A 12498-nucleotide genomic window follows, 5' to 3' on the forward strand; every position below is an offset into this window, starting at 1 on the left:
TGTCAAGCACGTTTGGAGGCAACCAGGTGAGGAGTACATGTGTGTCTTGCCTACAGTCAAACACAGTGGTGGGAGTGTCATGGTCTGGGGCTGCATGAGTGGTGCCAGCATTTGGGAGCTACAGTTCATTGAGACATTGAGGGAACCATGAATGTCAACATGTACTGTGACATACTGAGCAAGCATGATCCCCTCCCTATGGAGGCTAGGCCACAGGGCAGTATTCCAAAATGATAAGGACCCCAAACTCACCTCTGAGATGATCACTGCCTTGCTAAAGAAGCTGAAGGTAAAGGTGATTGACTGGCCAAGAATGTCTCCAGACCTAAAACATATTGAGCATCTGTGGGGCATCCCCAAATGGAAGGGGGAGGAGAGCAATGTCTCTAACATCCACCAGCTCCGTGATGTTGTCTTGCAGGAGTGGAAGAGGACTCCAGTGGCAATCTGTGAAGATCTGGTGAACTCCATGCCCAAGAGGGTTAAGGCAGTGCTGAAAAATAGTGCCACATAAAATATTGACACTTTGGGCCCAATTTGGACATTTTCTCTTAAGGGTGTACTCACTTTTGTTGCCAGTGGTTTAGACATTAATGGCTGTGTGTTGAGTTATTTTAAGGGGACAGAAAATTTACACTGTTATACAAGCTGTACACTCACTTCTTTACATTGTAGCAAAGTGTAATTTCTTCAGTGTTGTCACATGAAAAGATATAATATGTACAAAAATGTGAGGGGTGTACTCAATGTTATGAGATACTGTAAATACAAAAAAAAATGCAAAAAAGACAGAACAAATATGGAATAAATACAGCAGATCAGCCTGATCAAATCTGTGCAATTTGTTTCAACAGGTATTCACTGATAACAATTTTGGTTGAACTTCAGTTGTAAAACTTCCCATGTCTTAAAATTGAATTCTGGGTTGAAATTATAAAATTGAGAATCGCTAAGAAAAATGCTCTCCTTCACTGGACATGGAGGCAGCAGTGAAAGTCATTGTCTCCTGCTGCTGTCAATCAAATCCAGTAAGGAGGGAGTGGGGGGTGGGTTTGAGCCATGCTATGTGTGTCTATAGACACACAAAGCCTGATTTTGGAGGGAACCCACTTGTCTGCTTCCATTGCATGTGCTTTCTATGGGGGTAGACACTGAAGAAGAGGAGAGAGGAAACCTGAGATGAAGAGGTTCAGGGATGCTCCGTGCAAGACCATTGCACAAAGCAGGTACATATAACATGTTTGTTATTTTAATTTAAAAAATAGCTTTTAGTAACCCTTTAAGAAATAATGTCACCACAAGGAACTTACAATCTAAGATCCCCAACTGAATGTTATACATACACATACTAGGACCAGTTTAGACAGGAGCCAATTAACCTTCCAGCATGTCTTTCTAGTGTGGGTCAGAAACTCACACAGGCACAGGGAGAAAATCCAAACTTCAGGAAGTTAGTGTCATGGTTTGTTTTTTGATCCAAGGATCCTAGTGCTACTAGGCGGAAGTGGTAAGGACTTGTCACTGTCAGGATCACACCATAGTTCCAGGGCCTCTTGTAATGGTTAACCTGAATTTACATCTTCAAACATGACAAACCAGCTTGCCTCAAAGTGGAAGTGCTACAAAAATTAATAATAATATAGCATATTGTGTCAGAATAGTGTAACTAGAGAACCTTTTATTAACTATTTTTACTTCAACTATTTCCAAAACTCTGAGAGTAATGTTTTTCTGTTTTCATTAAGCCTCAATAACAAAAGCAGTTAACAATAATTTTAACCAACATACCTTTATGTATCTTGTATACACAGAAAAACACCTACTGCCCTATATACACAAAACAAAGTGGTAGAAAACCTCTCTAAAGTCAGAACTCACTTTTTAAACAATTGTGATTTTGGTGACCATTGGAAAATGTGGATTTGTGTGGAGATGGAGTCAGTAAGAAAAACATGACAGAACTTGTCCCCACTCTATCAAAAATGAAAACAAGGGTTTTGGCTATAAATATACTTTATATCACAGTCATACAGGTAATCACATATATCTGTCTTGCTATTGATTGCATTGCAGAAATACCTTGTAACCTCAAAAACGATTAAAATTTATTTGAAAGGATAGATTTAATGAGTGCTATTTTTATTCAGTCTATATTATTAGTGAAATACACATTTTCATAGCCAAATTACTGATCATACTGGAATTAGGAAGATAATTCCCTGCCACAATATATCTGATCTGCCCCTAACCTGTCCACCTTTAGGAGATCCCTGAAAACTTACTTATTCAGGGAAGCCTATCCCACACCCACCTAACAACTGTCCCTGAGCCACCCCCATCAAATCATTCCCCGCATCTATTACCTTTTGTACCACCACTACCCTTTAGAATGTAAGCTCTATGAGCAGGGCCATCCGGTCCCTTCTGTGTTGTACTGTAATTGTGCTGTCCCCCCTCCACATTGTAAAATGCTGCGTAAACTGTTGGTGCTATATAAATCATGACTAATAATAATAATAATAAACATTTTGCGACCTGTTTCAGCCTCCGAACATGGTGGGATCCCATTTAGAGCAGGTCTTTGCTGCACTAGAACCACTCCATTTTATGATATCTACTGCCTATTTTTAACCTCGTCATCCCTTTACTTTTGCTCCTTATCCTTTTTATTTCTTTAGTGGTTGATATTATTCAAAAACTGCTTGGACCATGAGTGGGTCTATCAAGCATGCTGGGTGGAGCAATGGCAATAAGCTGTGATATGGAATTTGGCATTAGAATAGGAGCACCCCTGTTCCTACAGTGCTAACTATTATTGTGATCTTGTGAAAGCAGTATTATATCAGACCACCATGGGGCAAAAGCATAATAGGAAATGTGAACATACCAGGATGGAAATTTTAATCTTTGTCCCCGTTCATTGCTGTAAGCAGGATCCTAGACCACAAAATAATTTATATACACATCACTATCTCCTTTATATGCTCCATTAATGCAATTATGATGCACATAAAATATACTTGTATAATATATACAGTATATATTTATGTATCATAATTGCATTTATGAAGCTTATGAAGGAGATAGCGCCGTGTATATATGTTTTTATGTGGTTTGTTGGACATTTTGTCTTGGTAGCAGTAGCTGTCACATTTTGAATATTCACTTTATAAGGATTTTTTGTATCCACATAGTGTGAGTATTTTTCTTTATTTGTTTGGGATCCTAGACCAACAGCCTAGAAAATGTGACCATAGCAGGATGGAATTTTTCAGCTCTGTCCCCAATGATTCCTGTAAGCAGGATCGTAGATCAACAGCCTAGTAGGCACTCTTACTGTGGTCTAAAACATAATATGGATCAACACTTTCTGATAAATAATCAAAATTGCATTTAATAATCCTACTACTTTATAATACTTTCTCAGTAACAAGGTAAGATGATTAAATCTTGGTGTATTTGTATGAAGATATTGCTTAGAGACTGGTAATGACTAAAACATGGGTGTTGTATTTTTATTGCGTTTCCAGTGCTTTATTCTTCATGACATCCAAGTAAAGCAAACAAAAAACAATCTCAATGTCCTCCAATGTTAGAGAAATAAGAACATTTGTTTCATGGCCTGTATGTCAGCTAAATGCCTCAATAAAAAAAGAAAAAAAAACATAAGGTAAGACCTGAACTGCACCTTGGTAAGAACGTACAATAAAATGTGAATGATTCCATGATCTACTAAATGATACATTTTTACTGTAACGTCATAAACCAAAAATATGTCAATAATTATTATAGTTCAGATTCAAGTCTAATATTTTCTTCTGTCCATTCTGGTCAATTTCTCCAGTAAATTAAAGCAAGTTCTGTGTAGCTGAACTTTCATTTCAGTAATTAGCAATTTTTTCAGCATTATAATTTAAAGCAATGTGGTTGATTTGAGCAAGTCATGTAATGAATCATTATACCATACAGAGGCTTTTAAGATAGCCAAAGTGATTTTAAAGAGGTTGTTCTAGAAGGTCTAACTATTAGGGTAAAATGTCTAAATTAAAAGAACACTACTCTGCAATCATGGCTGTAAAATAAAGGTGCTCAGTAAGAAGTCCTATTACAATCAGAACGGCAGAGAAGTAGATCTCCATCTTGTGCATAGAAGCAAAGCGAAATGATGAATACCTTAGGTAACTCATTCCGTGCAAAATCAATCTTTCACTGTCAATGTTAAATGAACTCATTTGTTCTCAGATCTGCTTAGTCAGTTTCGAAGTATACTCAATTCAACCATATCAGCAAATCCTTTAATCTTGACTAGTCCACTAAGTAAGAAATTTAGAAATGTGTTAATATGACTGGACGTATCTGGTAGGATAAGAATTGATTCTTTTAATTACTGTCCAATCAACTTACAGTTGCTTCTGTTACGGAACTATTGACCTGTTGATATATTAAGGAGCCTTGGCTGTGATTAATCTGTCTTGTGTGCTCCTTGAACTTGCAATGATTATTTAAGGAATTAAAATGATGCATGGCTTTCCATTATTCATCATCAGAATATTATTACTAATGCATTAACTGTTTTTAATGAAATTAAAACACAATTAAAATCAACTTTTGTTTTAATATAACAAATATTTTTTGTCATATTTACATATGGAGATGTATTAAAAAGTTTATGCATATCCATAACAATTTTTTTATGTTTGGATAGAGTGGGGAATAATTAGAGCCCCTATTATGTATGTATATGTGTCCCCACTAAGTCAATTCTCCCTCTCTATTTTCCCTGGTGACCACTGTCATCAAGACAGAACATGATGAGACATCCAAAATGTTACATTTGCCACCAAGAGGTAAGGGGGAAATTGTATTTTTTATTTTATTTTTGTTAATCATACAAAAAATAGAAAGTATGACAGTGGATGTGATCCCCATTTAAATTTCAGGCCACCTATTCAGAGCATACCTTGATGTCCAAGAAATAACTGCCCATAGATGTGTAGCATAGTAATACTTTAATAAATCTGGGGCCCCTAGACCCCCTCTGGTTCGCAAAGCCTAAACTATCTATCCTGCAGGCTGGTGGGAAGTATTGTGCCATATAAGGACAGTTGTTTTAGTGACAACTGTAAAAGAAGGAAATTACTTTGCACTGATATAATCTTACTTATTGTCTTATTTCTTTGGTCAGAACAAATTGCACCTCAATGGCATGACATAAAAACCCTCATGTCTTTGCTAAGAAGTACATACTAATACTAATGTAGGCAAAATGTAAATGTAAACCCCCTCAGTTGCTTGAGCTTTTGCCTGACTATAAAGCTGAACCATGGGGAAATGAAAAACTACCCTTGCAGTGGGCTCCCCCTATCATAGGTTGAATGCTGCTTTTGCCAAGGGTATCAGGAAAATCACTTTTACTTATCTTATCCTTTACTGGCCATATGCCTGCAACTATTTTTTTGATGCTCTAAATTGTGGATGGGCCATCAGCATTAATTTTCAGTGCAAGACTGTCCACCAGATGGAGAGCTGAAAGGAAAAGGTATTGTTGGACTGGTCAAACAGAAGGAGGAGCCTACTGGAGTGAGGGAAAGGATATGTAAAAATGCTTTTTACTGGTGCCCTAGGCAAAAACTACCACTTAACCTTTGCAGTGTGTGGTAGCTCCAGTGTTAGGGCAGTTTTTTCAGTTCTCTGGAGTTTTGATTTAACAATACCTAAACCGACGGAGGTTGCACAGCATGAATAGTAGTAACAGAATTATTGGTGGGGTCAATAATTGTGAGACATTGTTTGTAAGTTACAACAGTAGGAGGCCGATGGTGCAGTGTGTGTCTATTCAGGTTAAGTGAAAACTCCAATACCCCCTGTGTCTCTGTTTCATTGTTGTCATTATTATTATTTTTAGTATTCCTGATGCTGTTGTACTGTCTTTAACTATGGACTTCACAGAATGAGGAATGGATCTTCTTTTAAAGAAGTAAAAGGACACACAAAAAGCCTACATTAAAAAGGGAATAATAGCAGTCAAGAAATTTTCGTCTGGCTCTCACATCAAAAAATGAGCTTGAATAGTTCTATAATAAGTCAAGAGGTACTACTGTCTGATTACTAAACTGCAAGTTAAATATGTTACTGTGCATTACTGATTGTCTGTTTTATATGAGAAACTTTCAGGATTATGTTTAACAATTGTAATATGAGAAATATTACATGGTTGTATGGTATACCTCATCATGTGTATAAAAACTCTTAGAAATGCTTATGAATAAGCAAAGATCTCCCTTTGCCACCAATGTGTTGCTGGAAGAAAACTGCAAATCAGGAGTTATGAAATTATGAAGCATTGTTTAAATATTTGTTATATGAATTCACCAAAAAAAGCAAGACTTAATTTAATTTATAACAAAGGGAAATGATGGAAGAAAGCCATAAGAAGCTTTATTCAAAGGCTGAATCCCAGGAAGATATAAAATATACCAGTTAATGTTTTATGAATGCATTCAAAACATTTAAAAGTTCCTGTCATACTCACCTGCTCTGTGCAGTGGCTTTGCATAGAGCAGCCCCAATGCTCTTCCTGGGTCCCCCGCTGGTGCTCCTTGCCCCTCCCTCCTGCCAAGTGCCCTCAGAGCAAGCAGCTTGCAATGTGGCACTCAAGCAGGCTCATTACCAAGCCACGGCTCTGCATTTCCATTCACACACAGAGCAGTGGTTCGGCCCTGCCCCCTCTCTCTTCTCATTGGCTCACTGGCTGCGATTGACAGCAGTGGGAGCCAATGCAGCACAGAGAAGGTTTTTTACCTTTATGCATAGAATGCATAAAGGTAAAAAACCTTGAGCCTTTAGAACCACTTTAGTATCTGCGGTGACTGGTGGCCTTTTTGTGATGTCATCACCCCACTGCAGTCTTATGGATCCTGAGAAGACTTTGCCACTGGATATAGCTAATAGGGACATTCAAGTCTACATTACTCAGGTACCAATATGGACACCTGAAGAAGGACCCTACTTTGAAGTGAAGTAGAACAGAGGAATGGCTTTGGAACCGAAACGTCACATAACCATGGATGTAGGTGAGTATTATGGACATTCCTTGTTGATAACTGTTTATCTGTGCATACATTTACTGCAAAAAAAAAAAATATGGATGAAAAAGAAACAGAAAAGAAAAATGTATCATCTAAGGCCAGCCTTAGCCCCTGTACACACGGTCTGAGATTTTGCCAACCAAATCCGTCGGATTTTGTCCGTCGGATTTAGTCCGACGGATTGTGTCCGAAACTGTTGCATACACACGGTTGGGCCAAGTTGGCGAAAAATCCGATCTTTCAGAACGTGATGACATAATTTCGTTACGATGGGACTACATTCAGGCTAGTAGCCAATAGCTTTGATGTAGGAATTTGATCTGAGCATGCTTCGCACTTGGTCCGATCAAAATGCTATACACATGATCGGATTAGGTCCGACCGGTCCAGTTGGTCGGGAAATATTTCCAACATGTTGGAAAATTGGGTCGGACGGAGATTCGGACGGAATCAGTCCGATGCATACCACACACAGTCGGATTATCTGACAACACGATCTGATAAGACGCATTCCGACATATTCTCCAACCGTGTGTACAGGGCTTTAGATTATCTTTTTTAAGCCAACTCACTGGTCATTTGAGGAAGGGAGGAGCTATGCCTGAAGTTCAGCTTTAAAGAGATAAGGCTTTTGTGCTTCATGTTTACACATCCTATATATGTAACTAATCTATGCTACTGATACTTGTTAAAGACCCTAATTCTGATTATGTTTTCAAGCTTCATAACTCTGGACAGGTCAATTCACTTTTTGTAGCTCAGATACTAACACTAAATTGTAAATAAACAATTAACAATAAATATCTATAATCAGTGTGTAACAATTCATAGAAACCTATTAAACATCTTCTTTCATCACTATACCCAAAATATTGCAACTGAAATCTGTAAAACTGTTTTTATTTTTCTGTGGTAAAATATAAATGTACCATTTTCTTTGGCTTGAACTAATGCATCTATTTAAAATACAGTATTTAGAAGATGTGAAGGTACTTCCACACACATTTGGGAAACTTTCAGCTGCTGCCATAATGTGAGTTGTCAGTGTTTATTGGAAGTAAGCAGTCAGGCTGAAGATTCCCCACTGACGGGAAACAAGTTGCTCACCAAGCTTGCCTTGTCAGTGAGAGTTAAACCAGTCACTGATCCTAATTCTGACACTGTTGTTGGGGCATACCAATTTTTAATCACTACATGACTTGTCAGGTTGAATATGCACTGCATGGATAAGTTAGAAAATGTCTTAATAACTAGACGCCAGAGAACACTTGTTTCCAATTAATTTATACTGTAATTTTCAAAACTACTACACTGAGGCAAGTGACTTATAGAGAAAAAAAAAGTTTTACTACAGAGCGTCAAATTAATAAACATATTGTCTTTTCTAGATTTCTCTTATAGATAAAGGCTGCTAAATGGTGCACAAGCAGCCTTTATCTTTGATATTTATATACTTAACTATAATTGAGACTCTCAGCAGGCTATTTATTGTAAGCATTATTCATTCTTCCATGCAAAGTCAGCTTCCATAGACAGTTGACAAAACTTGAGTATATTAGATCCATGACAAAGTATATGCATATTATCCGCTTATAATCACCTCACAACCGTCTAGGAAGGTAAATTATTATGGTTGGGTAGGATCCCAAACAGAACATGCTAGTGGACACGAGAAGTATTTAAGGCCACACATTACAAGTTTACCACCATATGTAAAAAGGACCTATTGAACTAATCGTGATCCTTGAGAACATAATTATCTCTACAGGGGCCCTATTTGAAGCAATACAGTAATGTTGCTCGTGTTTGGGGCATTAAAGTAGATGAAGACTTTTTGAAAGAGAAAGGAATATCAAGCCGGTCATAGAATGATTTTGTGTGGAATTGTTGCAGCACATATTTACATGCAATTTATGTTTCAGGGTTCCCACTACCTTCAGATGCAGGAAGTTGCAATAGGAATATCTTTTGTCATGTCATATGCTAACCTGTACCTGGGATTGTAAGCGAACATTTTCTCAGTTGACTTGCTCCCTATATACCCGTGCCATATTTGCCAATAGCATGAAGATGATGTGAGTTTAATGAATTCAAGTATCTGTTGGAAGTAGATGATTTTAATCTCAAATGTATGGTGAGTTCCATTTTTGGGTACAGAAACTGAGTTATAAGATGACCACACACTGACCATTACTTTATATAGACAACCTACTTTGGGAAATACTGTTTTGCATAGCACTAGTGCTCATCAATTTTGCATACCCCTAGTGCTCATACCATATAGTCATTATGCACAATTAAAGTATAAGTAATAGCAAAACTTTTTTTTCAGTATTGGATCAAGTGTAGATGGATTGCCTAAGGGGCTTCCCTTTAAATATTTCAGTACATCAGTCACAATGTTCAGCCATAGAACCATAGTCAACCATAATAAATGATGCCCCAATGACCTGTGGACACAATGATACAATGATCCTGTTCAACTGACACTCTTGCAACAAATGACAGTTTCCTTAACACACCTAAAATGTAAAAACAATGACGGGGAACTTGGCTGATGTCATTGACCAAATACGGTCATAACCATATTTGGACAATTTTGTCATCCCAGATGCCCATTGCAATTTGAAATGCACTGACCGAAGGCCTTTGGAAGCTGCATTTATTGGTGGTAATAATACCACCATTAAATGAATGGTTTCTGACTGTAGCAAATATTATAGCAAGGTTAGTATCCAGGGATCCCTGGAGTTCAATTCATGCCCAAGTCATTCACAGTTTAGTAAAACAATAAACTAATGTGACCATTTTCTGGTATAGCATCAAATTATCAAAATTACACTTTCTGGCCTTTGAACTGTGGTCAAATGGCTTAAAGGGAACCTTCCATCCAGCCTTCCAGGTCCCTCTATAAAATGTAGGGTTCCCAGGAGCCTTTTGGCCTTGTATGTGTCTGTGTGTACAGTGTGCTGACAGTGTGTATGCACGGACAGAGTTGCTGCTATATAGTGCTATACAGTGTTCTACATTACTTTATTGGGCTACATTGCAGTAAATTGCAGTGTGATGCAGTTTGATGTGATATATTAGTGGTTACCTCCTTTGTGTTCACTGTGTTTTATTGTGCTATATTATCATAATATTGTGTGCATAATATTGAGGTTTCATTTTTTGGAGAGAGACATTTATTATTGTATTTTTGCCAGTAATGTTCCTGCAGCTGGAGTTGGACTTGAGTGCTAAGAAGGATGGGGATGATGAGGTGGCAGACTGTATCTGTGTACAAGATACTGCATAGTATGAAAGTGAGAAAAAGGCAGATAAGCAGCAAAGCAAAGACTTTCATCCAGAAGTAATAAAGGAATATATAGAAGAGCGCCAAATCAGTAAAAAGTGCATTTATTTTATACAATTAATAAAAGTCTCACTTACATCCATAATTATTATTGTCCTCCGTTTGATAGTCAAATCACTGTTCCCTTTCGCTGGTGCTGTTACTGGATGAATCCTCCTCCACAGCGCACTAGGGGAAGCTCTGCTGTGTTCTGTGGTGCACAGAGAATCAGACTGGCTTGCGGACAGCGTGTGACATCAGCTGGGGGGGTACCCAAAAGCACAACGCGTTTCTGAGCTTGCGCAAGCCTCGTTCGGGCTTGCGCGCTCCTTTCTCAAGTGCAGGTATCTGCAGATACCTGCACTTGAGAAAGGAGCGCGCAAGCCCGAACGAGGCTTGCGCAAGCTCAGAAACGCGTTGTGCTTTTGGGTACCCCCCCAGCTGATGTCACACGCTGTCCGCAAGCCAGTCTGATTCTCTGTGCACCACAGAACACAGCAGAGCTTCCCCTAGTGCGCTGTGGAGGAGGATTCATCCAGTAACAGCACCAGCGAAAGGGAACAGTGATTTGACTATCAAACGGAGGACAATAATAATTATGGATGTAAGTGAGACTTTTATTAATTGTATAAAATAAATGCACTTTTTACTGATTTGGCGCTCTTCTATATATTCCTTTATTGGTATCCTATTCATGAGATGACTTCACTCTAAAGAAGCAGCTGCCGCAGGTGATTGTGCACATACATCCCTTATCCTCTAACCACTTGCTTACTGGGCACTTAAACCCCCCTCAGTCCCAGACCAATTTTCAGCTTTCAGCGCTGATGCACTTTGAGTGACAATTACGCGGTCATACAACACTGTACCCAAATGAATTTTTTATCATTTTTTTCCCACAAATAGAGCTTTCTTTTGGTGGTATTTAGTTACAGCTCGGAGTTTTATTTTTTGCTAAACAAACAAAAAAAGATGCAAAAAAAAAAAATCATGTTTTAATAGTTTGTTATAAAATTTTGCAAACGGGTCATTTTTCTCCTTCATTGAAGTGCGCTGATTAGGCGGCACTGATAGGCTGCATTGGTGGGCACTGATGGGCTGCATTGGTGGGCACTGATGGGCTGCATTGGTGGGCACTGATAGGCTGCACTGGTGGGCACTGATAGGCATAGTTAAGGCGGCACTAATAGGCACAGATAAGGCGGCACCGATGGGCACAGATAAGGCGGCACTGATGGGCAAAGATGGGCACAGATAAGATGGCACGGATGGGTGGCACGGATAAGTGGCACGGATGGGTGGCACGGATGGGCACTGATAGGTACCACAGATAGATGGGACTGATGGGCACTGATAGGTGGCACTGATAGGTGGCTCTGATAGGTGGCACTGCTGGGCACTGATGGGCGGCACTGCTGGGCACTGATGGGCGGCACTGCTGGGCACTGATGGGCGGCACTGGGGTGCAGCACCTGAGGCAGATTTTGGGTGGCACTGTGGGTGGCACTGTGGGTGGCACTGCTGGGTGGCACTGTGGGTGGCACTGTGGGCACTGCTGGGTGGCACTGTGGGCACTATGGGCACTGCTGGGTGGCACTGACAGGGGGGCACTTACTTTATTTCAGGATGGCACTGCGGGTGGCAGGTGGGCACTGGCAGGGGGCAGGTGTCCGTTTAAATTGCTGGCCGTGATCGGGACTGATGTCCCGAACACGGCCGCCGGCGATCGGCTTTTTTTTTTCTCCTCGCGCTGTCAGCGCGAGGAGGAATACTAGCCGATTACCGGCTCCGTTTTATCACATGATCAGCTGTCATTGGCTGACAGCTGATCACGTGATAAGGGGTCGGGATCGACCCCTTACACGGATCGGTGATCAGGCGAGTCTCACGGACTCGCCGATCACAGAGCGCGCCGCGCGCGCCCCTCAGGGGGCGCGCAGGCCGCTCGTAACCGGGACTACGTCAATAGACGTAGTCCCGAAAATGTGGGTCCGCGCTATTGCCGTCATTTTGCAATAGCGCGGATCCCAAGTGGCTAAGGACAGCAAGCAACCTTTCTGGATCTTCAGCAAATTC

General features: G+C 39.9%; 1 long non-coding RNA gene across 1 annotated transcript in view; it reads left to right on the forward strand.

The window, feature by feature from the left end:
* Positions 1-5915: 5915 nt before the first annotated feature.
* Positions 5916-12498, forward strand: part of LOC143990209 (uncharacterized) — a 29640-nt gene continuing 23057 nt past the window's right edge. Inside the window, exons 1-2 of the long non-coding RNA XR_013277217.1 lie at positions 5916-6091; positions 9011-9222. This is a non-coding gene — a long non-coding RNA (uncharacterized LOC143990209). The remainder of the gene's footprint in view (positions 6092-9010; positions 9223-12498) is intronic.

This window comes from Lithobates pipiens, unplaced genomic scaffold, assembly GCF_037356315.1.
Source record: "Lithobates pipiens isolate NorthernLeopardFrog02 unplaced genomic scaffold, aLitPip1_a1.2 Scaffold_18, whole genome shotgun sequence".
Taxonomy (NCBI): Eukaryota; Metazoa; Chordata; class Amphibia; order Anura; family Ranidae; genus Lithobates; species Lithobates pipiens.